General features: G+C 47.4%; 1 long non-coding RNA gene across 1 annotated transcript; it reads left to right on the forward strand.

Annotated features, from left to right (window-relative positions):
• The first annotated feature begins 4223 nt into the window (after positions 1-4223).
• Positions 4224-6214, forward strand: LOC310755084. Its single transcript, XR_014544148.1, has 2 exons — positions 4224-4283; positions 6055-6214. It is a non-coding gene; the product is annotated as an uncharacterized lncRNA (long non-coding RNA).
• Positions 6215-27778: the final 21564 nt, after the last annotated feature.

Consider the following 27778-nt stretch of genomic DNA (forward strand, 5'->3'; position numbering starts at 1 on the left):
CTAGTTGGCCCGATCTGACTCAATGCGAAATGTTCCATGTGCGTGTTGTGCTCGGTCCTCAGTGCCAATAAGGAGTGGGAGCTTACTTGCAGGAAAATCGCCAAGATAGTGTTATTATTATACCTGTTGCTTGAGAGAGGCAGAGTTTTCCCAAACTGCCAGCATGGCAAGGAGGCAAGGTGCGCGCCAAATGGGTGGCAGACACGTGTATGCCTGCGCGTGTGTGAATGTGACATTGCGTGTAGTGGGCAAGAGATGAGACCTGCGGCCAGGGAGAAAGTGTGGTTCCCACAGGCTGGAAGGGCTGTGTGTTTTCTCATGGGAAGCATGCAAGGCAGGGAAGAGGTGCTTGCCTTCCGAGCATGCAGCAGGACATGATACAAGAGTGAGCGCGCAAAAGGCGTGAGCCACCCATGCACGCCAGGCACAGATGGCAGCAGCGGCTCCCTCTGAAAGCAAGGTGCAGGGATTCGTTTTCTGAGGGTATAGGCAGCAAGGAGCAAAAGACAGCTCATGAGCGTGCAAAGGGAAGGCAGTGTGGTGTTGTGGTTAGAGAGCTGGCCTAAGACCTGGGAGGCTTAATGTGGGGGCTGACCTAATCTTACTCAAAGTAGACCCATAGAAATTACTGGACACAGAGATAGTTTGGTGTAGTGGTTAGATTGTCAGACTGAGACCTGGGAGAGACCAGGGTTCAAATCCCACCAGAAAGCTCCTCTTCACAGGCGGTTGGACTAGATGGCCCTCAAGACCCCTTCCAACCCTGCAATTCTATGATTCTTTGAGAGCAAGAGAAGAACTTTTCCCTACCCGCTTTCTCAATGCCATCCATAATTTTTTTAAAAATTCTATCCTGTCGCCTCTTGCTTGTCTAACTCCCAAGTGCTGCAGTCTTTCTTCATAAGGGATTCACTCCACGTGGTGTGTGGCGGGGAGAGAAGACTGCTCTGGTTATCCAAACTGAACGTAGTCATAATTTGGTTGCATTTTACAAAGCACTTCAGGGTGGTTCAGACGCTTCCTTGGAGAAAGCTCCCCTGCCCATGAAATCTTCCTAACAGCCTTGTGAGGTGGGCTCGTTCCCATGTTTGTAGCGACTGGTTTTGGAAGGCGGCAGTTTACTAAGATGCTGACTTTTGTTTGATAATTTGTATTTTGCTGCCTATAAACCTTACTTTCTCTGCGTTAATTTTCTTGCCCTTACCGGCAGCGGGGGTGGGTAAGGGGTGGGAAGGGGATTTACCTATTTCTATGGGGAAAAGATAAATGTCATAAATTCATTTAGTGATGATGACAAAGCAGGTGCCACTTGAAAATAAGTATTAGCTTGGCAGGTTCAGACTTTTTAGCTTTGTTTACTAAATGCAAGAAAAACAAGCAGGCTAAATTGGATAGCTCATTAGTCCCGGGATGGAGAATCTTTCGTCAGCCCCCACAGGCGTGGCAATGGCTAGGAATGGATGGAGTTGTATTGTAGTTCAGCAACATTCGGGGGGGGGGCACAGCGTTCCCCACACCTGCTCTTGGTCATTAGGATGTTTGCCCCATTCAACATTTCCCCCCAAGTGGTTAGCACGCTGTCCACCAGCCTAAAGAGTGCTGGATTGTCTGTGCGCTGCTTGTTTTCTTATGATAGCCTGTTGCAACATACACATAGCTACTCTCTCAACCAAAAAGGAGAGTAGAACTCTTCAAAATAAATATTGCCCCCCAGTAACTTAATCAGCCACAGGTTTGCTTGATCTATAAGTGATACGTTGTGGTCCTAATATTTATCACTTAATTGGTCTAGGGGTTTTCAATTCAGCTATGCAGTTGTTCCTTGCAATATTGACTTGATAAAATTCTCACGACCCTGAGAGGTCATGACTGTGAGGTTTGGAGTTTACAGGGTTAACATCTCTGTGTGTCCTGCATCTGGGGAGGAGCCTTCCCTACATCTGGGAAAGCTGAGTTCTTTTTCTGTGAGTTACTTTCACTTTTCTGAGGAGAGAAGCAGACACATCATGTCAGCTGTTTCTGATGGAGTGTTTGTTGTTTTATCTGTCTGATGTAAATAAAGCTGTTAGTTTAGAAGAACTACAGCGTGTGGACTCTCTCTTCACTCACACATCAAGCACTCACTGTTCCGCTCTGCTACAAGTCCGGTTATGGCAAGTTGCCAGCCACGTTTGTGCTGAGTGTGAGGAGGAGGAGAAGTGAAGTCCAGCTCTGAGATCCTGTCTGCTGTGGTGAAGGGGCAGAGGCAGTTTGACCTCGCTGGTGAAAGCAGGAGCCTGCTGGAGAAGGCATCTTTGAAGCAACCGGCTGGCAGAAAGCGTGAGTAAGCTTATAGCCCCGGGAAGATGGCTCAGGCTCAGGAGACTTTCACTGTCCCTTTTGAGAGGTTGAATGGGTGCAATTGGGAAGACTGGTCGAGGCGTGTGAAGTATTGGCTGTTGGGCAAACAGCTCTGGGGTTGCATGCAAGCCCCACCGATCCAGGCCGCTGCTGGAGCAGACGTGGCAGCTGCTCTGAAGAGGGATCAGAGTGTGCTGAGCATGCTGAGGCTTAGCGTGGAAGGTTTGCTGTTGCCCCACCTTGAGGGTCTCAAGACGGCCCAGGCCACTTGGCAGACACTGGAAAGGGTTTGTGAAACCACAGTGGGAGCCAAGGGCCATGCGGGAACCGAGGGCCATGTGGGGGCTAAGGACCAGGTCCCTGGAAGCTGTTTCTATGCTTCAGCGCGTCTTTGCGATGAACAGGAGAAGAGACAGAAAGCTGGGGGGCAAGCAGGCGCTGGCTGTTCCTCCAGAAGCTGTGCACCAAGGAGTGGGGGTGCAGGGAAAAGCAATGGTGAATCTGTGAAAGCCTTTGCTTCGAGATGCTGCTACAGATGTGGGTCCCCCTCCCATCTCGTGAGAAACTGCCCAGTAGAGGCTCAGGAATGCAAGGTCAAACAGATTAGCTCAGCGCAGAGACGTGGGAAAATGCACAAAAGTTCCAAGGGAACTGAGAGCAAGGAAAAGTCTTCTCAGTATCATCTGGCAGCTTCCATGGCAACAGTCAAGAGCTGTAAACAGGACGCTGTGCTGACCTTCGTGGTTGACTCTGGAGCGACTCACAATCTTGTGCCATCTAGTGGGCTTCGGTGGGATTGCAAGGCTGTTAAAAATGGAAGAACTGTCACGTTGGCAGATGGAAGTCGACGTGCTCTGACTATGTCTGGTTCATTGTATTGTCCTTTCTTGCAGCACGAGATTCAGGCTTTTGCGGTTCCAGAAATGTCCAGCTGTCCAGAAATGTCTATCCGTCGCTGCCCTCGTTGCCGATGGTTTCAGCGTTTGTTTTGAGAATAACATGTGTTCTTTTCCCAGGGGTGGGCGTCAACTGTTCAGTGTTGAATGCAAAAGCAGGCTGTTTGTGGTAGAAATACCTATTGCAGGTAACAGTCCCACTGAGTGTGCCAATGTTCCAACACATGATGGCTGTCAGCATTTGTGGCATTGAATGCACATGTGAATTGGGGTTACGTTAAGAAGGCCCCGGGGTTTACTGAGGGGTGCAAAATGAAGGCATGTGATAAGTTTTTAGATTGCAGAGCTTGTAAGTGGGTGGACACGCATACATGGTAACCCAGACGTACTTTCAGAGAGTTTTCTTGACTCAGCTGATGAGGAAGAGGTGAAGACTGATCCTGCTGCTGAGGAACAGAGTCCAGAGCAGGAGCAGCCTAGAGCCTCTCCTAAAGCTGTCAAGTCAGAGCCAAAAAGTGAACCGTCCTCACCCACAGGTCCATTTGAAAGGTTCAAAAGGTGCAGCAAGTCAGAGGGGGAGCTCTCTGACACCGGGGACGGTTTAGCTGGCCCTAGTGGGTCAGAAGGAGTACCGGAGCTCATGTTGAGATGTTCGACCCAGGCCACGAAAGGTAAACCACCTGACAGGTTTGAGGCCACAAGTGTATGGGTTGGGGTAGTTCAGTGTGAACCTGAAAGTTTTGAGGATGTTCAGAAACTGTCTCAGGAAGAAGCCAGCAAATGGCAAGAGGAGATGAGCTCAATGGAGTCTCTAGGTGTGTTCTCCCTCACAACGTTGCCGGCTGGCAAACAGGCTGTGAGCAGCAGGTGGGTTTATCGTCTTAAACCCACAGAAACTAGAGAACCACAGTACAAGGCTAGGCTAGTAGCCAGAGGGTTCACGCAGCAGAAGGGCATGCTCTTAGCCATTGCTGCACAAAGAGGTTTGTGTGAGGAGAACCTGAGCTTACAGGGTTAAACAGCTCAGAGTGTACGCCCTGCCTACAAGTTGGGAGGGGGGAGATTGTGCGTCATTTCCGAGAGTCTCCAGCCTTTGTTCTTTCTCTCTACTTTCGCTTTTGAGGAGAGAGGACGCGTTTTCACGATGCTGTTCGCTGTGATAGATAATGGATAGTCTGCTGTAAATAAAAACTGCTTTTAGCTGCTAAGATCCTGAGTGGACTTTATTTAAGCACACTGAAGAAAGCATTTGAGTTTCCAGCTTTCTCTTACTGCTGCTCATCTCTGCGTTTGCTCAGAGCCTTTGGAATGTGGCCTTTGAAGTCCGGAGGCCTGGCCGGTAGCTGCGCAGCCGAGGCGGGCTGGACGCCAGGCTTTATCTGAGCAATAAATATTCTTCAGGTTATGGGACGACAGTTACTGCAATTAGAAGAAGCTGCTTTGAAGCCTGCTTTTAAGTGCTGTGTGCTTTAAAAGGCTGTGAAAGTTGAGAAGCTGCTGTTTTTGCTGTTTTTGGTGCATCATTTTGATGTGGACGTTGCTTACTTGAACTCAGACCTCCAGGAGGATTTGTACATGCTTCCTCCTCCAGGATTTGAGGGCAATGAGCAAGGTACTGTGTGGAAACTTCACAAGTCAATTTATGGCCTGAAGCAGTTGGCCAGGAATTGGAACTTGTGCCTGAATGAAGCTTTGGAGAAGCTAGGTTTCAGGAAGAGTCTTGCTGACAGTTGCCTGTTCCTTAGAGGATCAGGAGACTCACAGGAACTGGTGTTATTTTTCGTTGATGACATCATCCACATTGGAAAGGCAGACAAACAGGTGCAGAAGTTTGCCAAAGAGCTTGGGAAACGGTTTCAGCTCAAGAACCTGGGTGCAGTAAGGATCTACCTGGGCGTCCAGATAGCGAGAACTGAGGATGGTAGCTTCTTGCTCTGTCAGAAAGGCAAGATTGAGCAGTTGCTTGAGAAGTTCAGAATGTCCGATTGTGCAGGAGTTCGGACACCCATGGAGACGAACTTCGTGAAAGAGAGCCAGCAAGCAGAAAGTGCCGAGTTTGAGAATGCTGAGCTCTTTCAATCAGCTCTAGGTAGTCTGTTGTATCTGTCCCAATGGAGCAGACCAGACCAGACATTGCTTTTGCTACCAACCTGCTAAGTAGGGAAGTGTCAAAGCCCAGTGTGAGTGCTTGGCATGGTATCAAGCGGGTACTGCGCTACCTGCAGCATACCGAAGACTTCTGTCTTAAGCTGCCAGCTGAAGGTGAGGCGAAGCTCACATGCTATGCGGACAGTGACTGGGCGAATTCACAGGACCGCAAGTCTGTGTCTGGGTTGGTGGTAAAGTTTGGGAAGTCACTAATTGGGTGGAAGTCCCGGAAGCAAAGTCTCATTGCGCTGTCTGCTACTGAGGCTGAATTCAGTGCACTGTCTGATTTGTGCCGGGAACTAGAGTTCTATAGATGCTTGGTGCAAGAGATCTATGGGGATTGTAGCTTGCCCATCACGGTTTGGGAAGACAATCAACCTTGTTTGAAATTGGCTGAATCTGCGCAATTTAAGGCCAGAACCAAGCATCTGGACATACGTTTCCAAAATGTGTGTCAGAGTGTTCAGTCAGGTTTGATTCGGCTGAAGTATTGTGCCAGTCACAATAACTTGGCCGATGGATTTACCAAACCTTTAAGCTTCCAGCGTCATGGGGAGTTTTGTGGTGGTTTGGAGTTGGGGGTAAGTTCTGTACATACTTTCCTCACAGTAGCGCAGGGCGAGAGGGGGTGTGAGGAGAACCTGAGCTTACAGGGTTAAACAGCTCAGAGTGGGGAGGGGGGAGATTGTGCGTCATTTCCGAGAGTCTCCAGCCTTTGTTCTTTCTCTCTACTTTCGCTTTTGAGGAGAGAGGACGTGTTTTCACGATGCTGTTCGCTGTGATAGATAATGGATAGTCTGCTGTAAATAAAAACTGCTTTTAGCTGCTAAGATCCTGAGTGGACTTTATTTAAGCACACTGAAGAAAGCATTTGAGTTTCCAGCTTTCTCTTACTGCTGCTCATCTCTGCGTTTGCTCAGAGCCTTTGGAATGTGGCCTTTGAAGTCCGGAGGCCTGGCCGGTAGCTGCGCAGCCGAGGCGGGCTGGACGCCAGGCTTTATCTGAGCAATAAATATTCTTCAGTTTGCACTTTGTTTGTTTTTGTTTTTTTAAATAATTTTTATTAACAGGCCAATCAAATCACATTAATTCCAAATCACATTAATTCCAAATTACACAGCCAAATTTTAAAATTTTTGTTGGGGGTACCCATACTTCGAGCTCCTGCTCTCTCTTGCTGCTGCTTTATTATACACAGTTCTGTCCAAATAGTATTCACAGTTCTATTCCATCTTCTCTTTGTTGTTTTCCTCATCTTCTTGTTTTCTTTATGATCTCTGATAGTCTCCACAAGCGGGTTGAAAACAAACGTTGTTATATCCTGTGTGGATTTTACACTCATCCAAGAGCCATATCAAAATAGACAGACATCATTTCAACACCTCCGTACAAAATGTTTCCCACAGTCTGTCCTGATTTCCACAGGCCTGCCGCTCTCGTAAATTTTCTCAGGGGGCCCTGCCAGGCCGATCTCACATTCCGATATAGTAACGAGCCATAGTCCTCCTCCCCCTCAGTCCTCCTGCGGGCAGGCCTGCCATAACAATCTCTTTTTATGACTGCGTCACAAGGAACTTTCTTTCCTTTCTCGATGTTCCCACACGCCATATCTTTGATTAGTAATTAATTTCCACACAGTTCTTACTCCTCCTGCTTGTGATCAGTAATCGCGACGATTCTTTCTTAGGGGGAAGGGTTATTGGGTACTCACATAAGACAAAAAAAGAAAAGTCCCCCCCCTTTTCAGTCTCACTCCGACATACCAATCCTCTGATGATTCTTCTTCTTGATTTATTGTTGAATCCAGCCCGTGGCTCCACATCCCAGAGATCCCTTTAATTAGCAGTCCTTACTCCCGATCTTCACTCGAAGTATGTGCATTTGCTTCTTTTCTAATTGTTTATTTTGAGCTGATGCAGCCAGCGCGCGATCAGAGACAGCGTCCGGGAGAGCCGGACCCACACAAGGGCTTTGTGCCTAGTGCCCTCACCCCCTTTTTTCGAATCCGGGGGTGATTTATGGCAACAGCAGGCAAGGCAGTGTTCCCCATTCCCTTGGGCGGACAAGGGAGGCTGCATACTCCCATACCAGCCTCTTAATTACCTCGTGTGGGCCGGAGAGATGTTATTGTCGACCATCTTCCAATGCGCCCCTAGCGGCCCCCCCCCGCAGGTGCATCACTTTGATGTGGAAGTAGCCTACTTGAACTCACACCTCCAGGAGGAGTTGTACATGCTTCCTCCTCCAGGGTTTGAGGGCAAGAGGCAAGGCATTGTGTGGAGATTGCACAAATCGATTTATGGGCTACGACAATCAGCCAGGAATTGGAATTTGTGTCTGAATGAAGCCTTAGAGAAGCTAGGTTTCAAGAAGAGTCTTGCTGATAACTGTCTCTACCTTAAAGGGTCAGGAGAGTCACAGGAAATGGTTTTAGTCTTTGTTGATGATATAGTCCATGTCTCAAAGGCACATAGACAGGTGGAGAAGTTTGCCAAAGAGCTTGGTAAACGGTTTAAACTCAAGAACTTAGGCGCAGTAAAGATCTACCTAGGCGTGCAGATTTTTAGAACTGAAGATGGAAGTTTCTTGCTCAGTCAGAGAAGCGAGATTGAGCAGTTGCTTGAGAAGTTCAGGATGTCTGAATGTGCAGGGGTCAGGACACCCATGGAGACAAGCTACGTGAAAGACAGTCAGCAAGTAGAATGCGCTGAGTTCGAAAATGCTGAGCTCTTTCAGTCAGCCTTGGGTAGTCTGTTGTATCTGTCCCAGTGGAGCAGACCTGACATAGCTTTTGCTACCAATCTGTTCAGCCGGGAAGCTACAAACCCAAGCGTACAAGCCTGGAATGGTGTCAAGTGGATGCTGCGTTATCTGCAAGATACCAAAGACTTTTGTCTCAAGCTGTCAGCTAAGGGCGACGTCAAGTTGATGTGCTGGGCAGACAGCGATTGGGCGAATCTGGAGGACAGGAAGTCCGTTTCTGGTATGGTGGTGAAGTTCGGGGACTCTTTGGTTGGGTGGAAGTCCCGAAAACAAAGTCTCATAGCGCTCTCATCTACTGAGGCTGAGTTCAGTGCGCTGTCTGAGATTTGTAGGGAATTGGAGTTCTGCGGAGAGTGTTGCTTGCCCATCAGGGTTTGGGAGGACAATCAACCCTGTCTGAAGTTGGCAGCGTCTGGGCAGTTTAAGGCCAGAACCAAACACCTAGACATCCATTTCCAGAATGTGTGTCAGAGTGTTCAGTTGGGATTAGTGGAACTGAAATATTGTCCCAGTTCGAAGAACCTGGCAGATGGGTTCACGAAACCGCTGACCTTCCAGCGTCGTGGGGAGTTCTGTGAAGGTCTGTATTTGGGGTAGGTGGTCACACTTACATTCCCCCAGTGCAGGACAAGAGGGGGGGTGAGGTTTGGAGTTTACAGGGTTAACATCTCTATGTGTCCTGCATCTGGGGAGGAGCCTTCCCTACATCCGGGAAAGCTGAGTTCTTTGGCTGTGAGTTACTTTCACTTTTCTGTGGAGAGAAACAGACACATCATGTCGGCTGTTTCTGATGGAGTGTTGTTGTTTTATCTGTCTGATGTAAATAAAGCTGTTAGTTTAGAAGAACTATAGCACGTGGACTCTCTCTTCACTCACACATTGAGGACTCACTGTGCCACTCTGCTACAAGTCCAGGAATTCTGTTGCTGTGGAAACGTACCAGACAGGTCAATGACTGGTCCATGGTCACTCAGTGAGCTTCATGGCCTAGTGTGGATTTGGACCCTGGATCCAACACTCTTACCACTACTGCACAGTGACTGTCGGAGGAATTGGCAAAAGCCCTCCCACTGCAGGCCTTAAATACATGAGGGAAAACTGTCGCGCAGCGGTCAATTAATCAACGCAGAGTCTTCTTCATAAACAGAATAAAGGTTTACTAAAGAAAATAAACTTATTCAGAAACAGCATAGTCAAAGAGCATACACAGAGTGCTCCTAACAGCCTTCTTAGTCTTCACAGAGGCACAGATCTTAGTTACTGATTAATTGGAGTCCTGGAGCCGCTCTGTCTGCAACAACACAACATATTGGCTGAGATACACACACTCTACACACAGACTGAGGCCCACAGAGACGGCTGGTTACATTTATAGGGAACCCAAGATGAGTCACGAGTCACAGTGACATAGCATTTTACTGCTAAAAGTTAGGCTTGAAAGATTTGTGTAGCCCTCGTAGGCCGCACTGCCTAGGCCTTGCCTGCTTCTGCTCTCAAGCACCTTTGTCTCATGACACTCCCCCAAAGGTTAGAAGAGCAGAAGTATAAACATGAATATTAACTTATTCCCCCTTCATGGATCACTGCCTTGCCGTGGCGAAGGGGCTTGAATAACTCAGAGAAGCTATGAGCTATGCCGTGCAGGGCCACCCAAGATGGACAGGTCATAGTGGAGAGTTTTGACCAAACATGATACACCTGGAGCAGGAACCGGCAAACCACTCCAGTATCCCTGCCAAGAAAACTCCATGGACAAAGACAACAGGCATATAAAAGTTATGAGGCTGGAAGATGAGCCCCTCAGGTCGGAAGGCGTCCAACATGCTACTGAGGAAGAGCGGAGGACAAGTACAAGTAGATTCAGAGCTGATGAAGCGGCTGGGCCAAAGCTGAAAGGTTGCTCAGTTGCGGATATGCCTGGAAGCGAAAGGAAAGTCCAATGCTGTAAAGAAAAATATTGCATAGGAACCTGGAATGTAAGAACCATGAACCTTGGTAAGTTGGATGTGGTCAAAAATGAGATGGCAAGAATAAATATTGACATCCTGGGCATCAGTGAACTAAAATGGACGGGAATGGGTGAATTCAGTTCGGATGACCATCATATCTACTACTGTGGGCAAGAATCCTGTAAAAGGAATGGAGTGGCCCTCATAGTCAACAAAAGAGTGGCAAATGCTGTACTAGGATGCAATCTCAAAAATGATAGAATGATCTCGATACAAATCCAAGGCAGACCTTTTAACATCACAGTAATCCAAGTTTATGCACCAACTACTGGGGCTGAAGAAACTGAAATTCACCAATTCTATGAAGACTTACAACATCTTATAGAAATGACACCAAAGAAGGATGTTCTTCTCATTATAGGGGATTGGAATGCTAAAGTAGGGAATCAAGAGATAAAAGGAACAACTGGCAAGTTTGGCCTTGGAGTTCAAAACGAAGCAGGGCAAAGGCCAAGAGAACAAGCTAGTCATCACAAACACTCTTTTCCAACAACACAAGAGACGACTCTACACATGGACATCACCAGATGGGCAGCATCGAAATCAGATTGATTATATTTTCTGCAGCCAAAGATGGAGAAGCTCTATACAGTCAGCAAAAACAAGATTTGGAGCTGACTGTGGCTCAGATTATCAGCTTCTTATAGCTAAATTCAAGCTTAAACTGAAGAAAGTAGGAAAAACCACTGGGCCGGTAAGATACAATCTAAATCAAATCCCTTATAAATATACAGTGGAAGTGAGGAACAGGTTTAGGGATTTAGATTTGGTGGAAAGAGTGCCTGAAGAACTATGGATGGAGGCTCGTAACATTATACAGGAGGCAGCAACGAAAACCATCCCAATGAAAAGGAAATGCAAGAAAGCAAAGTGGCTGTCCAAGGAGGCCTTACAAATAGCGGGAGAGAGAAGGCAAGCAAAATGCGAGGGAGATAGTGAAAGATACGGGAAATTGAATGCAGATTTCCAAAAAATAGCAAGGAGAGACAAGAAGGCCTTCTTAAACGAGCAATGCAAAGAAACAGAGGGAAACAATAGAATAGGAAAAACCAGAGATCTGTTCAAGAAAATTAAGATATGAAAGGAACATTTCGTACGAAGGTTACCATAATAAAGGACAAAAGTGGTAAGGACCTAACAGAAGCAGAAGACATCAAGAAGAGGTGGCAAGAATACACAGAGGAATTATACCAGGAAGATATGACTATCTCGTACACCCCAGGTAGTGTGGTTGCTGACCTTGAGCCAGACATCCTGGAGAGTGAAGTCAAATGGGCCGTAGAAAGCATTGCTAATAACAAGGCTAGTGGAAGTGATGATATTCCAGCTGAACTATTTAAAATTTTAAAAGATGATGCTGTTAAGGTGCTACACCCAATATGCCAGCAAGTTTGGAAAACTCAGCAGTGGCCAGAGGATTGGAGAAGATCAGTCTACATCCCAATCTCAAAGAAGGCAGTGCCAAAGAATGCTCCAGCTACCGCACAATTGCACTCATTTCACACGCTAGCAAGGTTATGCTTAAAATTCTACAAGGCAGGCTTAAGCACTATGTGGACAGAGAACCCGCAGAAGTGCAAGCTGGATTTCGAAGGGGCAGAGGAACCAGAGACCAAATTGCAAACATGCGCTGGATTATGGAGAAAGCTAGAGAGTTCCGGAAAAATATCTACTTCTGCTTCATTGACTATGCAAAAGCCTTTGACTGTGTCAACCACAGCAAACTATGGCAAGTTCTTAAAGAAATTGGAGTGCCTAATCACCTCATCTGTCTCCTGAGAAATCTCTATGTGGGACAAGAAGCTACAGTTAGAACTGGATATAGAACAACTGATTGGTTCAAAATTGGGAAAGGAGTACGACAAGGCTGTATATTGTCTCCTTGCTTATTTAACTTATATGCAGAATTCATCATGCAAAAGGCTGGGCTGGATGAATCCCAAGCCAGAATTAAGATTGCTGGAATAAATATCAACAACTTCAGATATGCAGATGAGACAACCTTGATGGCAGAAAGTGAGGAGGAATTAAAGAACCTTTTAATAAGGGTGAAAGAGGAGAGCGCAAAATATGGTCTGAAGCTCAACATCAAAAAAACTAAGATCAAGGCCACTGGTCCATCACCTCTTGGCAAATAGAAGGGGAAGAAATGGAGGCAGTGAGAAATTTTACTTTCTTGGGCTCCATGATCACTGCAGATGGTGACAACAGTCACGAAATTAAAAGACGCCTGCTTCTTGGGAGAAAGGCGATGGCAAACCTAGACAGCGCCTTAAAAAGCAGAGACATCACCTTGCCAACAAAGGTCTGTATAGTTAAAGCCATGGTTTTCCCAGTAGTGATATATGGAAGTGAGAGCTGGACCATAAAGAAGCCTGATCGCTGAAGAATTGATGCTTTTGAATTATGGTGCTGGAGGAGACTCTTGAGAGTCCCATGGACTGCAAGAAGATCAAACCAATCCATTCTTAAGGAAATCAGCCCTGAGTGCTGACTGGAAGGAAGCTGAGGCTCCAATACTTTGGCCACCTCATAAGAAGAGAAGACTCCCTGGATAAGACCCTGATGTTGGGAAAGAGAAGGGGAGAAGGGGACGACAAAGGACGAGATGGTTGGATAGTGTTCTACCAGCTACCAGCATGAGTTTGACCAAACTGTGGGAGGCAGTGGAAGACAGGAGTGCCTGGCGTGCTCTGGTCCATGGGGTCCCGAAGAGTCAGACACGACTAAACAACTAAACAAACAACAACAACAACATTAACTTATTCACATAGTTTGTCCACAAGATTCATTCTTGCAATCAACTCAACATGTTGCACCCTAGGGAACGCTTTTGTAAATAAATCAGACAGACTTCCCTGTGATTGACAATAAACCAACTTAATCATTGACATTGCAAAACTTGATTGCCATGTGTTTTGCACGTGCTGTAGTGTTCCTTAGAAGGTAGTTTCAGAACTTGAGCAAAGTCTTGTGGCTCTGCATAATTAACATTACACACTTTTGTTGCACCAAAAGTCAATTTATCAGGGGAATACCCTTGGTAGTCTGTGTGGACCTCCTAGGAATAACCACCAGGTTTACCTTCTCTTGTTGCCCCCCCCCCCGTTCATCATTTTGTTCTTCCTCTGATTCACTGCTTGTGGCACTTTGTGAAGTGTCAGAGCCTGAGAACAAATCTTCCCCACTTTCTGGCCTTTTCTCAGCAGCTGCCTGCCTGAGAGCTTCCTGTGGCTTTACTGAGAGAGGAATTAAAATACTAGGATTGGCATGAACCTGTTCCCACCTATCCTGTTCAGCAAATTCGGCATTCTGTGAAATGACTACTCGGCCATGTCCCGAAGCAAAGTGGTAATACCTGCTAGCATAGCCCTGATAGCCAATGAAACGTAGCTTTCTGGCTTTAGGCTCACCTTTGTGTCTCAGAGACTTGGGAATATGAACAAAAGTCCAACTCCCCCACACATGTAAACCTGCATAATCCGGTTCCTTCCCAAAAAGCATTCACCCGTGGCAGTAGTGAAAGTATGGTTCACTATAAAATTTGCAGTTAGGAAAGTCCCCGGGGCTGGATGGCTTACCAATAGAATACTATAAAATTTGGAAGATCTGTTAGCACCACCATTGAAAGATGTAATTAATAACACTCTAAATAATGGGAAGGCACCAGAGTCGTGGGCAGAGGCATTTATAACTCTTATAACTAAACACAGAACAGATTTAGAATTGGCAACTAATTATAGACCAATTTCTTTGTTGAATTCCAATTATAAAACATTTGTGGGCATTCTAGCAGAGAGGTTAAAAACTATATTAAAAGATATTATACATGTAAATCAATCAGGCTTTCTGCCAGGAAGACAGATAAGAAATAACACAAGGAACATCATTAATATTCCTGCCCAGTTCAACACTCTTACCACTACCTGTCAGAGGAACTGGCAAAAAGCCACAGGAAAAGATTTTACAAGTATACAACAGTCTATCAATCTGTGCACTTTTGCCCATGCTAGACCCCAACATTGCTTATGCAGCTGCAGAATGCTGCTACATGTAGGATATCAGGTGCAGTAAAAGAGCCAGGATGCTTCCTTGGATGTTTGATCATGGTCCATATTGGAGATCTAACTCCTTTTTGTGTCTCTCCTCCTGCTGTAGGTCCGAGGGCGGCTTCCAAAGAAGCTACTGGGTAAGTTTGTTTTACTTAAAGAGGTGGTCGCTTTTACTGTGAGCCCGATCAAGATGCACAACAGTGCACTGCCGCCTTGGGCAAATGAGAAGCTATGGAGGGATCATGCAACTTTTTGTTCTTTTCAAAGTTTGCACTTCAATACTTTTTTTTTTAATCCCCTTTGCAAATTTGATAAGTTTTCCTATGTTGTGCCTCAGCATTTGACACTGCTTCTGTGCAGCCTCACCAGTGCACTATGCTCACTAGAAAGACTCCCTTAAAAATCCATTCTTTGCCAAACTCATTTTGGCACCAATGCTCTTAATAATAATAATAATAATTTATTTATACCCTGCCCATCTGGCTGGGCTTCCCCAGCCACTCTGGGCAGCTTCCAACAAAATATGAAAATACAGTAATCCATCATATATTAAAAGCTTCCCTAAACAGAGCTGCCTTCAGATGTCTTCTAAAAGTCTGGTAGTTGTTGTTCTCTTTGATATCTGGTGGGAGGGTGCTCCACAGGGCGGGTGCCACTACCGAGAAGGCCCTCTGCCTGGTTTCCTGTAAGTTGGCTTCTCGTAGTGAGGGAACCTCCAGAAGGCCCTCGGCGCTGGACCTCAGTGTCCGGGTAGAACGATGGGGGTGGAGACGCTCCTTCAGGTGTACTGGAACGAGGCTGGTTAGGGCTTTAAAGGTCAGCACCAACACTTTGAATTGTACTCGGAAACGTGCTGGGAGCCAATGTAGGTCTTTCAAGACCGGTGTTATGTGGTCTTGGCGGCTGCTCCCAGCCACCAGTCTAGCTGCTGCATTCTGGATTAGTTGTAGTTTCCAGGTCACCTTCAAAGGTAGCCCCACATTGAGAGCATTGCAGTAGTCCAAGCGGGAGATAACCAGAGCATGCACCACTCTGGCGAGACATTCTGCGGGCAGATAGGGTCTCAGCCTGCATACCAGATGAAGCTGGTAAACAGCTGCCCTGGACACAGAATTGACCTCCGTCTCCATGGACAGCTGTGAGTCCAAAATGACTCCCAGGCTGCGCACCTGGTCCTTCAGGGGCACAGCTACCCCATTCAGGACCAGGGAATCCTCCACACCTGCCCGCCTCCTGTCCCCCCAAAACAATACTTCTGTCTTGTCGGGATTCTACCTCAATCTGTTAGCCGCCATCCATCCTCCAACCGCCTCCATACACTCTCACAGGACCTTCACCGCCTTCACTGGTTCCGATTTGAAAGAGAGGTAGAGCTGGGTATCATCCGCATATTGACCCAGCCCAAACCCTCTCTCTCCCAGCAGCTGCATGTAGCTGTTGAAAAGCATGGGGGAGAGAACAGAACCCTGAGGCACCCCACAAGTGAGAGCCCAGGGGTCTGAACACTCATCCCCCCCTTTCTGAACATGGCCCAGGAGGAAGGAGCGGAACCACTGTATAACAGTGCCCCCAGCTCCCAGCCTCTCAAGACGGTCCAGAAGTATGTTATGGTCGATGGTATAAAAAACCGCTGAGAGATCCAGCAGAACTAGGAAACAGCTCTCACCTTTGTCCCTAGCCTGCCGGAGATCATCGACCAGTGTGACCAAGGCAGTTTCAGTCCCATGATGAGGCCTGAATCCCGACTGGAAGGGATGCAAATGGTCCGCTTCTTCCAGGCGTGCCTGGAGTTGTTCAGCAACCACTGGCTCAATCACCTTGCCCAAAAATGGAAGATTTGAGATTGCATAATAGATGGCCATATTGGCCGCATCTAAACATGGTTTTTTTATGAAGCGATTTGGTAACCGCCTCTTTCAGTGGGTCTGGGAAGGCTCCCTCACAGAGAGAAGCATTCACTACCCCGAGAAGCCCATCGCCCAGCCCTTCCCGGCTAGCTTTTATAAGCCAGGATGGGCAAGGATCAAGGAGACAGGTGGTTGGTTTCACTCGTCCAAGCAGCCTGTCCACATCATCAGAGGTAACAGATTGAAACTGATCCCATATAACATGACTAGACAGGACTCTAGCACTCTCCTGCCCCGGCTCTGCTCCCACGGTGGAGTCTACCTCTTCCTGAATCTGAGCGACTATCTTCAAAAAAACTTTGCAAAATCATTGCAGGAGATCATGTGGCCCGTACTGGGCCCCAATGGAGCAGGTGGTTCCACTAAATTGCGAACCACCTGAAAGAGTCTCCTGCTGCTGATTTCCGCAGATGCAACAGAGGCAGTGAAGAAGGCCTTCTTCGCCTTCGCTATCGCCACTTGGTAAGCTCGACATTGAGCTCTAACCCATGTCCAGTCAGATTCAGAATGAGTTACCCGCCACCAGTGCTCTAGCCGTATCAGCGATTGTTTCATTGCCCTCAGATCCGTGGAAAACCGGGCTCCATGCAATCGGAGAGGGCGCTTCGGAGCCAAACATTCAATAGCCCCGGTTAACTCCACATTCCAGCGGGCCACCAGGGAATCGGCTGAAAGGCCATCAACATGGAATAAAACATCCCCTACCACTCTCTGGAAACCATTTGGATCCATTAAGTGGCGGGGGCGGACCATCCAATTCGGTTCCTAACAGCGTACTTGCTTCACTTGCACATCTCCGGTCAAAAGAATTGGGTGGGAGGTGGTGCTGGGAAAGGCCCTTCCTCTTTCTGAGAGCTGCTGCTGGTCTGCATAGACAATATTGGGTTGAACAGAGAAGGAACCCAACCTGGTATGAGGCAGATTCTTTCTTGTCACATACTGGGGCACATATAGGAATTTGCAGGCAACCTTGCACACACTTTTAGATGTGCGCAGTTGGGGTTGGGGTATTTTTTTGGGCTAGAGGGGCCTGATCCAGAAAGAATGAAAGCACCTTTTAGCCCCTTTTCTGATGGAGATACAAGGAAAATGGTGTGGACAGCAGTCTACCCAACAGTCCCTGCACCTCTTCACAGCATGTCAGCAAATGAGTGCAAAAGCACTGGTGTTACCCACATTTGTCACAGGTAATTTTCCATATCAAGTCAGCCAATTTTCTTAATATTCTCTACACTTGGGTGATGTAAGTCATGCTGTTCCTTGGTCAGTCATTCAGACAATCAAAAAACAATACTCTGTGGATTCACCACCAGTACTGCCTAGCTTGCAAGATTTGTATGTGCAAGGCTTGGGTGTCAGGGTCGATTTGATTTAAATCAAATCAATTTAAATCACAATTTAAATCACTAGTCAGTAAGACTTGATTTAAATCTTTTTTTTCTTTTTACCGAAAGTCTCATACTTGCTGGTATAATCTTAATATTTACAACCAGATGAAGGTTTCATTTCTGGAACAATAAATTTTCAGAGTAGTTTTTACCGTTATATCAAAAATTACTGATTTGGTTCTACTCTTAGAAATACACTGACAGATAATGATTAAATTATTGTGAGGTTTAATAAGTTAACTGTTTATATTTGGACAACTTTTCTGCTTTACATTATTGGAAGGAGAAAAATAATCATTTCCTTAATAACAATTTAAATAGTTTATTTAACTAAAACAATAAAATTATAGCATATGTATCCATGTTTGTTAACTGATGTGGTTAAACGTTTTTCTTTGTAAAAAAACCCAAAAAAATTAGACTGAGTTTTAGCACACATGAAAAACTTAAAACAAATACTTATTTCCTGATGAATAGCCTTTGGACTATAGGTAAAGGTAAAGGGACCCCTGACCATTAGGTCCAGTCGTGACCGACTCTGGGGTTGTAACGCTCATCTCGCTTTACTGGCCGAGGGAGCCGGCGTACAGCTTCCGGGTCATGTGGTCAGCATGACTAAGCCGCTTCTGACAAACCAGAGCAGCGCACGGAAACACTGTTTACCTTCCCACTGGAGCAGTACCTATTTATCTACTTGCACTTTGACGTGCTTTCGAACTGCTAGGTTGGCAGGAGAAGGCCCAAGCAATGGGAGCTCACGCCGTTGCGGGGATTTGAACAGCCAACCTTCTGATCGGCAAGTCCTAGGCTCTGTGGTTTAACCCACAGCGCCACCCGCATCCCGTAACTTAAATAGAAAACTATCTTTAGAAAGATATTTCCTCCAAAAGCATTTTATTTTAAAAATCCAATTTAAATATAAAAATTTGATTTAAATTTAAAAAAAGATTTTATTTTTTTTTTAAATTAAAAAAAACATTGATTTTTATCCACCCTGTTGGGTGTACACATTGAATGTGTCAAACCTGAAAAATACCTCTTGCAAGAGCAGCCATAGGAGGTGCACTCTAGTAGAGGCAACTCCAATGAATTTCATTTAAGATTTCCCATCCTCCTCAGCTTGGCTATGTGCCCTGGTTCTTCTTGAATAAGAGGCATTCATCAGTCTTCCATGAATTCTTCCCTTCTCCTTATCAAACTCTTGTATAAAGAGGACTGTCAAGGTAGGGAAAGATACTCCACCTCGTAATAATCCTAATTGTTTTAGCTAATCTCTTGGCTGAAAGATAGAAAATTAATATTTGTGTGCCTGCTTCTTAGCCTAATCATGTTTCTTCCCACTTTAATGCAGTTCTGTAGAGTAACACTAAAGACACCCTAACTCAGGCTTCCTCAAACTCGGCCCTTCAGATGTTTTGAGATTACAATTCCCATCATCCCTGACCACTGGTCCTGCTAGCTAGGGATCATGGGAGTTGTAGGCCAAAAAACATCTGGAGGGCCGAGGTTGAGGAAGCCTGCCCTAACTCCTCGAGATGTTGAACTTGCTCCCAGCTTCGGAGTACCTGGTATAAAAGAGACAACTCTAAAAAAGTCACAGTGCTCCAAAGCATCACCAGTTGCATCAAGTTGCTTTAGAGAGAGCATTCATGATCATCATTATCACATTACAGAATTGCTTGGCGACTAAGCAGGGAGCAGCACTGAAATATACTCAGAGTCGCAAAGTGATTTCATGCTCTTTATTCAGCTCATAGTGGTGAGGAGGAATGAATGAATGTCCCCTCAAAGTATCTGCTTTATATACATTATTTACACAATGGGCTGCACATGATTGGCTAATTCCGGAATTCTACTGTAAGCCAATCAGGTTGTGGATTCACTTCTATCTGGAGCATGATTGGGTGGTTCCTGCCAACCAATCATACTGCTGCATTGTTCTAGGACCAATCAGACTGCTGCCTTTTGGATCCTATTGTTCTAGGACCAATCAGACTGCTGCAGTTTGGATCCTATTCAACTCAGTACATAACACCCCTCCCCTCTAAGTTCCAGTCCTGCCCGGGAGGTCGCATTCATAGTCCTCAAGGTACGCTGGCGGCCTATGTGTGCGTTGCGGCCTGGGGTGTTCCCTGGTCCGGGGTTCAGGTTCTGGCTTGTGTTCCAAGGATGCTGGCTGTGATGGGGCTGTTTGGTCTGGCGCAACCGGCTCGCTCAGTCGTGGTTCTGGTTCCGGTGTCCTTTCGGCCTCACGGGTCCTCTCTGTATTTACTGATTCTGCCTCTCCTGCTTGCCCCTGCTGCTCTATGGGCCTCACTGCCCCACTGTTCCCTTGGGACTCCTCTGACCTGTCCTCCTCCTCCTGGTTTTCTCCCGGGAATCGTCGCCGTATCTGGTCGCAGTGGCGGCGCCAGCATTGCCCCCCATCTGTTAGCACCTCGTACGACACGGGGCCAGTGACCCTGGTGACTGTGGCGGGTACCCATGCAGGGCCTGCCCCAAAATTCTTTGCGTACACTGGGTCCTGGGCCTCGAAGGTCCGGGGGTTCCTGCCTTCCCCCACCACTACCTCATCCTGAGCTCTATCGGGGTGAAGGCCGTCGAATCTGATTGCAAGGCGCCGACCCATTAGTAGTTCAGCGGGGCTCCGGCCAGTCGTTGAGCTGGGGGTGCTGTGCTGTGCTAGAAGGAATGTGGCAAGGCGGTACTCCCAATCCCCTTGCGTCATGCGGCGAAGGGTGTCCTTGGTGGTCCGCACCATGCGTTCTGCTTGGCCATTGGTGGCAGGGTGGAATGGCGCCGAATGGATGTAGCGGATGGCGTTCTGCGCTGTGAAGGTTTGGAATTCTCCGGACGTAAATGCAGTCCCGTTGTCTGAGACGAGAGTGTCAGGGAGCCCGTGGGTTGCAAACAGCCTGCGTAGTACTCGGATGGCTGCGGACGTAGAAGTGGACGGTACCAGTGCGACTTCCAGCCATTTGGTGTAGGAGTCCACCACTATGAAGAATGTTTTCCCCTGAAAGGGGCCAGCGAAGTCCACATGCAGGCGTGACCATGGTGCTCGGGCGGACTCCCAGGACTGGACTGGGGCCCTTGGGGGATCTGGGCGGGATTCTTGGCAGGCCTGGCAGTGTTTGACCCAGGCCTCTATCTCTCTGTCGATCCCCGGCCACCACACATAACTCCTGGCAAGGGCCTTCATTCTTACTACCCCTGGGTGTGTCTCGTGTAGGGCTGTGAGGACCCTTTTGCGGAGGGGCTGGGGAACAACGACCCTGCTTCCCCATAACAGGCACCCCTTGTGGGCCGACAGTTCATGTTTGCGGGTTGTGTAGCCAGCGAATTCTGGCCCGGGGCTGCTGCTGGGCCATCCCCTCCACACCCAGTCCAGGACCCGGGAGATGACCCTATCTTTCTTGAAATGGTGTGCAACTTCTTGTGCCTGAATGGGGCGGTCGGGAAGCAGCTCCAGGCTCATAACCTCTTGTGCAGGTGCTGGGTCGGGGCCTGTTTCCGGTAGTGGTAGCCTGCTGAGGGCGTCCGCATGGCCCATCGCCTTCCCCGGGCGGTGAATCAGTGCATACTGGTAGCTGGCAAGGAAAATTGACCACCTGAGGACGCGAGGAGACAGCACTTGGGGGGTCTGCTTTTCGGGGGCAAACAAGCCTAGCAACAGCTTGTGGTCAGTCACCACGGTGAAGGGCCGCCCGTACAAGAAATCATGGAATTTTTTTACTCCCTTCACAATTGCCAGACCCTCCTTGTCGATTTGCGAGTAGTTCCGCTTGGTTGCGTTGAGTGTCTGGGAAAAGTATGCCACCGGTACCTCTCTTCCATCTGGGAGTTGGTGTCCCAGGACAGCGCCAATGCCATAGGGCGAGGCGTCGCATGCTAGCACCACCGGCAGCCTCTCGTCAAAGTGTGCCAAGACCGAGTTTGAGACAAGCAAGTCCTTGACTGCCTGGAATGCGGCCTCCTGGCGCTGGCCCCACACCCAAGGGGCCCGCTTGTCCAGGAGTCTGTGTAGGGGCTCCGCTACCGCCGCCTTGTGGGGAAGGAAGGAATGGTAAAAGTTCAATAGTCCCAAGAAGGCCTGAAGTTCAGTCTTGTTCTTGGGCGCTGGGGCATCACAAATGGCCCGTACCTTGTCCCCAGTCGGGTGGACCCCTTCTGCGTCCACCATAAATCCCAGAAAGTCCACCTGAGGCACTCCTAGTAGACATTTTTCCCGCTTCACCTTGAGACCCGCCATCTGGAAACGGTGCAGAACGGTGCGGAGGCGGTCCTCAAACTCCTCTGGTGTGGGCCCGGCAATCAACACATCATCGAAGAAGGGGGTGACGCCAGGAATCCCTTTAAGGAGAGAGTCCATTAGATTCTGGAATATGCCTGGTGCCACGCTGACACCGAATTGCAGCCGCTTTACCCTGAACGCTCCTCTGTGCGTCACATTCGTCTGTGCCTCTGCTGTGGCCTCATCTACTGGCAGCTGTTGATATGCTTGGGCCAAGTCCAGCTTGCCAAAAATTTTCGACCCAGCCAGGGTGGCAAGTACATGGCTGACCACTGGCACTGGGTATGCATGGGCCGTGAGGGCCTTGTTTATGGTACATTTGTAGTCTGCGCAGATGCGGACCGAACCATTAGGCTTGACGGGTGTGACGATTGGGGTTTCCCAGGGGGCATTAGGCACCGGCTCCAACACTCCTTGCTCCACGAGTCGGTCCAATTCCTCGTCTATACGGGGTTTCAGGGTGAACGGGACCCGGCGGGCCTTGAGGCTGACCGGTCGTACTGCGGGGTCAAGCTGTAGAGCAATGGGGGGGCCCGTATACTGTCCCAATTTCCCATCAAAAACCCCCGGAAATTCCTTGCATATGGCGTCCACGTCCACTTGTAAGCTCGTGTGGTTCACCCCGGTGACGGCTAGCCCCAGTGGTCCAAACCATGCCAATCCCAGTAAGCTAATGTAGGGGCCCTTGACCACAAGCAAGTCCAGTTGCCGCGTCCGCCCTCGGTATTGCACCCTGAAGGTCCCCACCCCCATTGTGGGGACCTTACGTTTCTGGAAGTCCCGGAGGGTGAATGGGGCCGGCCTGAGTTTGGGACCCCCAGTAGGACACAGTTTCCTTAAGGTCCTTGCCGAGATTATGGATAGAGTTGAACCCGTGTCAAGCTCCATGCGGCATGGGGCCCCCTCTATCTGTACCTCTACATAAATTTTCTCTACGTTGGGGTGGGGCAACTGGTATACCTGGAAGTCCGTGAGCTCCGTCGAGTTGCCTTGGTGTATTGGGCCCCAGGACCTGGGGCTCTTGGATTGGTCATCTGATGCCTGGCGTCGGATGGGCCGAGCCCAACACACCCGGGCGATGTGTCCCTGCGGAGCTCAGCGGGAGACCGCCATTGAGCGCTGGCGCCGACCGGAAGTCTGATTTCAATGAGTCTCGTAACATAGTGAAACTTCATCTATTACAGCTTGGAGAGCCAGTGTTATGCTTCCAGTTCAGCACTGGATTGAACACCTTTTTAGACGTACCAGGTTGCCCTTCTATACCTCCACGGATCAGTTTCCGTAGAACCAAGAACTTTAAAGACATGCTTGTACATGCAGATATAATGGATAAGAACCAGCTGCGAGGTTGCGATATAAAGGGACATTTTAAATGTGGAAGATGTGCAGCATGTAGTTTAACAATTGAGACGAAATATTTTATCATACCTGGAACCAACAGCATTATCAAACTGGAAGCATTTACCAACTGTAATTCCCATGGAGTGGTATATGCAATTAAATGTATTTGCGACCATTGGTATGTGGGCAGTACTATAAGAACGGTTAAAACTAGAATACTAGAGCATAAGAATCTTATTTTCAACAAGGTGTTGAAAGCACCTCTTACATCTCACTTCTTAGAGGCTAAACATAAGGCAACGGATTTCAGATGGTTTGTCATTTATAAACATCACACTCCTGAGGCAAACACAGATATCTTAAGAAAGAAATTATTACAGAAAGAAATGTATTGGATTTTTAGATTTGGCTTCTTAATTCCGTCAGGTCTCAATGCTTACATTGATTTTACTTCATTTTTATAATTTTCTACAACTCCATTCAATATCATTCTTGTTATTTTTTCCAAACTTTACCAACCCCGCCCATTGTTTGAACAAGATGGCCTGTCCCTTTAAAAATTTTTTCACCCTATAGTATATAAACCTGTGATTGGAAACACCCAGTATCAGTCTTTAACATCAGCAGTAACATCTAGACCATGGGAGTGTTTCAGTCCTGTTCTTGAGTTTGTTTAAAATCTAAAACAGCTTATCTTGTATTCCTTTCTTTGAATTTGTGCCATTTAGGTTTTTAAACCTTTTTGTAAAAGCAGCACTAGAATTTTCATAGTTGAGTCCTCAACCCTTATTACTGTACTTTGCTTTCTTCAAGTTGGGTTTTGTTTAAAACTTGCCATTTAGGTTTTCAAACCTTTTTTGTAAATTCAGTATTAGCAACTGTAGTTTTGAGTCCTCTATCCTTTATTACTGGCCTTTGCTTTAACTAGGTTGAGCTTGTCACGGCTAAAATGGCCGCTGTTTCTTTAATACGAATAAAGCTGGGTCAGCATGACTCAGCGGTCTGCACCAAGTTGTATATATAAAGTGAGAAATGTTAGTTTGTGCTGAGGCTGGTGTTTGGGTTGGTTGGTTGTTTAGTGCTGGTGTGTATAGTTATTCAGTCGTGTTTTGCACAAGGACTTTTAAGAATAAAACTCTGCAAGGATATTCTCGTGGACTCCTTTATGCCGACAAGGGTCCGAGGACCAGGCTGAGGAGACAAAGAGAGGTCAGAACCCTTTCCTTCTTTTTTTTGCTTTTTACAAACACTGACAGGTTATGGGCCCAGTGTTTCTGAGCATGTGCAGAGTGCAAAATGACTGACAGCATCTCAGCAGGGAGCTGGTGAGTCCTGGTGGTGTATGGAGCCGGTGGCTGTGCGTTGGAGCAGTTGGTGGCAAGCTGTAACTGTCTGCAGCGACGCTGGAGTGGCTAGGATCTGAGGATCAAGAAAGCACTCAGCGTCGGCTGCTGGAACAGTTTGAACTACTAGAGGACCACAGTAGGCGACTCACAGAGTGCCTACACCAGTTGCAGAGCCAGGCGGGAGTCAGGAGAGATTGCTGAAGGCCCCACAGAAGAGGCTCAGCAAGCACCAGCAGAGATGGCAGATTTCCAGTCTTCCCAAGTTGTAAATATTGGGGGAGGCATCCCTTTAGAACTTCTCTCAGAAAACAACTGGCTGAGTTGGTCAATTAAAATGCAGCAGTTGTTAAGGAGAGATGGACTATGGGACTGTGTTGAAACTGAGGTTTTGAGACAGGACTCTGCTGAGAAAAAACGGCTGGATGAAAGGGCCCGTGCCCAAATTATGCTGTGTTTGAGCAACTCTCAGTTATTGCATGTAGCAAATGCCAGCACAGTGTTTGAGTGCTGGAATTTATTAAGGGCAATGCATGTCAGAGAAACTGCTAGAACTATAATTTCTCTGACCAGAAGGCTGTTCAGGACTGTTATGAAGGAAGGTGAGAGTTTGGCAACTCATCTTCAAACGCTGAAATCTGTTTCTTCAACTGCAGCAGAGAGGTAAGCGTTATGATGAGACTGACCAAACCTACATTATCCTTTCAAGTTTGCCTGAAAGCTGGTTGCCCGTAATTAACAGCATGGAGAGTATGCGTCCCCGAGATCTGACCCTTGAGTATGTGCTTGGAAGATTGACTGAAGAAGCAGAAAGAAGGTCAGATAGACAGGCTGAACTCCAAGAGCGGAGGAGTTACAGTCGAGGGGGCCAGCAGCAGAATCTGCCAATGGAGCAACGCCAGGGTTTGGACTTGGCCATGGCGGTGAGGAGGTGCTATAGATGCAACCAACCCAGGCATCTCCGAAGCCAGTGCAGGGCAAAACTTCCAGGAGACGACATGGAGCAGAGACAGCAATCGACGCAGAAACGTAAGCAGAAGGGGTTCTCTTCAGGGAAGAAGAACACACGTTCTGCTCATTTTGTGTCTGCATTTTCTCGGGAGGAGAGGAAGATACCTCGAGGAACATGGTTGCTGGACTCTGGCAGCAGCAGGATTATCTGCAATAGTCGGGAGGACTTTAAGACCCTGGGGAAGCCAGCTGATGGAAAAGACTCCATCTATCTTGCTGATGGTCGTAGAAGCAAGTTTGATGGCCAGGGAACATGTTTCCTGCAGTGCTTGAACACTACCAGAGACTCTGTTTGTCAGCAGTTTGGACTATTGTTTACTGTCTGTAAGCTGTTTGATTAATGCAGGGTATAGTGTTAAGTTCACGCAGGATGGCTGTCTGATAAAGAATGGAACTCAGGTATGTGGCCATGCAAAGTTGGAAAATGGGTTATATGTAATGCAGGACAAGCCTGTTAAAGCAGCCCAGGTGGTTCAGGATAATTTGCCAGTTCATAAGGGGTGTGTACATGAACTGCACAGAAAACTGGGTCACGCAAATTTCCGTGTGCTTTCAGAGATGCAAAAGGTGTGCAAGAACCTAAAAGTAAATAGCTGTAACTGTTTCCTAGATTGCAATGTATGTAAAATGGCCAAATCTAAGAGGAAGCCTGTGGCTTCTAAAAGTGGCAGAGTATCTAAAGAGGTTTTAGAACTTGTCCATTGTGACGTGATAGGCCCTTTTCCACAGAAGACTGAAGGGGGTGCCAGATATGCTTTTCTGGTAATAGACGATAAATCACGTTTTAGTTGGTTGTTTTTATTAAAGCAGAAATCTGAGTGTTTCCCCACATTCAGAGAATGGGTTGCCCAAGCTGAAAAGCTGTTCGCTCACCCTGTTGTGCAGTTGCAAACAGATAGGGGCGGAGAATTTCTGAACAAACAATTTGGGACATGGTTGCGACGTAAGGGGATCACTCATCACTTGACTAACCCTTATAGCCCTGCTGAAAATGGTCTGTGTGAAAGATGTGGGGCTGTAATACAGTCAGTAAAGGACTGCCTGCTAGTGGATGCAGGATTGGGCCACAACCATAGGCTGTGGGGCGAGGCTTTTCTTACAGCGAACTTTTTGATTAATAGAACCTGGTCTAGCTCTATAAAAGATATTCCATATCGTGTATTGTTTGGGAAAGAACCAGAGTGGAAAATGCTCCATAATTGGGGTTCTTGGGCACATGTAAATATCCCCAAAGCTCAGTGCCAGAAAAGGGGCGCTAGAGCGCAGAAACTGCGGTTTGTGGGATATCAGTCCTATGGCAAAGGGTGGCGTTTCAATTTACGCCCATGACGTGTGGTTCTGTCACGAAGTGCAGACTTCGCTGACCAGGACAGATGGACTGTGATCCATGCCAACCCAGATTGCCTACTGCCCCTGCAAGTAAGAGAAGAGGCTTCTTCTCAGCCATTGGCAACACAGGAGCAGGATGAGGAGGGGGCACAGATTTCCCCAAAAGATGTGGCAATAGATAATACTTCTCTAGAGGAAGAAGAGCCAGAGATAAGGGGGGAAGAAGAAGTAGTTGTGCCTAGACGCTCCCAACGTTCAAACAAGGGTGTACCTCCTCAGCGTTTGACCCTAGTAGGAGTGAGAGTATGCAACGTGAGTTGTGTGGAACCACAAAGTTATAATGAAGTCTTAGACTTACCCCCTGGGGAACGTGCTTTGTGGGAACAAGCTATGAAAGAAGAAATGAACTCTTTTAAACGTAACAAAGTGTTTGAGGTTATAATGCCGCCACCTGGTGGCAGAGTGGTGTCATGCAAGTGGGTTTACAAAAGAAAAAACCCTTGCATCTGGGGAACCACGTTTTCGAGCCAGATTAATAGCCAGAGGGTTCACTCAGATTAAAGGGGAGAGTTATGATGAAGTGTTTTCTCCCACTGTAAAGAGTGAAACTTTACGTTTAATGCTTTCCATTGCTGCTGTAAGACAACTAGCAGTGCATCATTTTGATGTTGATGCTGCATAGCTGCATGCAAATTTAGACCATGAAGTGTTAATGAGACAACCCCCTGGGTTTGAAGAGGGGAATGGTGCAGTCTGGCGTTTGAAAAAGGCTGTTTATGGTCTCAAACAAAGTGGAAGGTGTTGGAACCAGTGTTTAAATGAAGCCCTTGTAAAAAATGGTTTTAAAAGGAGTGTGGCTGATCCATGCCTGTACACCAAGGGGACAGGCAACAAATATCTAATGCTCTTAGTCTTTGTTGATGATTTGCTTGTGGCAGGGAGTTCCACAGATGAGAT

Source organism: Podarcis filfolensis, assembly GCF_964270895.1.
Source record: "Podarcis filfolensis genome assembly, contig: HAP1_SCAFFOLD_128, whole genome shotgun sequence".
Lineage (NCBI taxonomy): Eukaryota > Metazoa > Chordata > Lepidosauria > Squamata > Lacertidae > Podarcis > Podarcis filfolensis.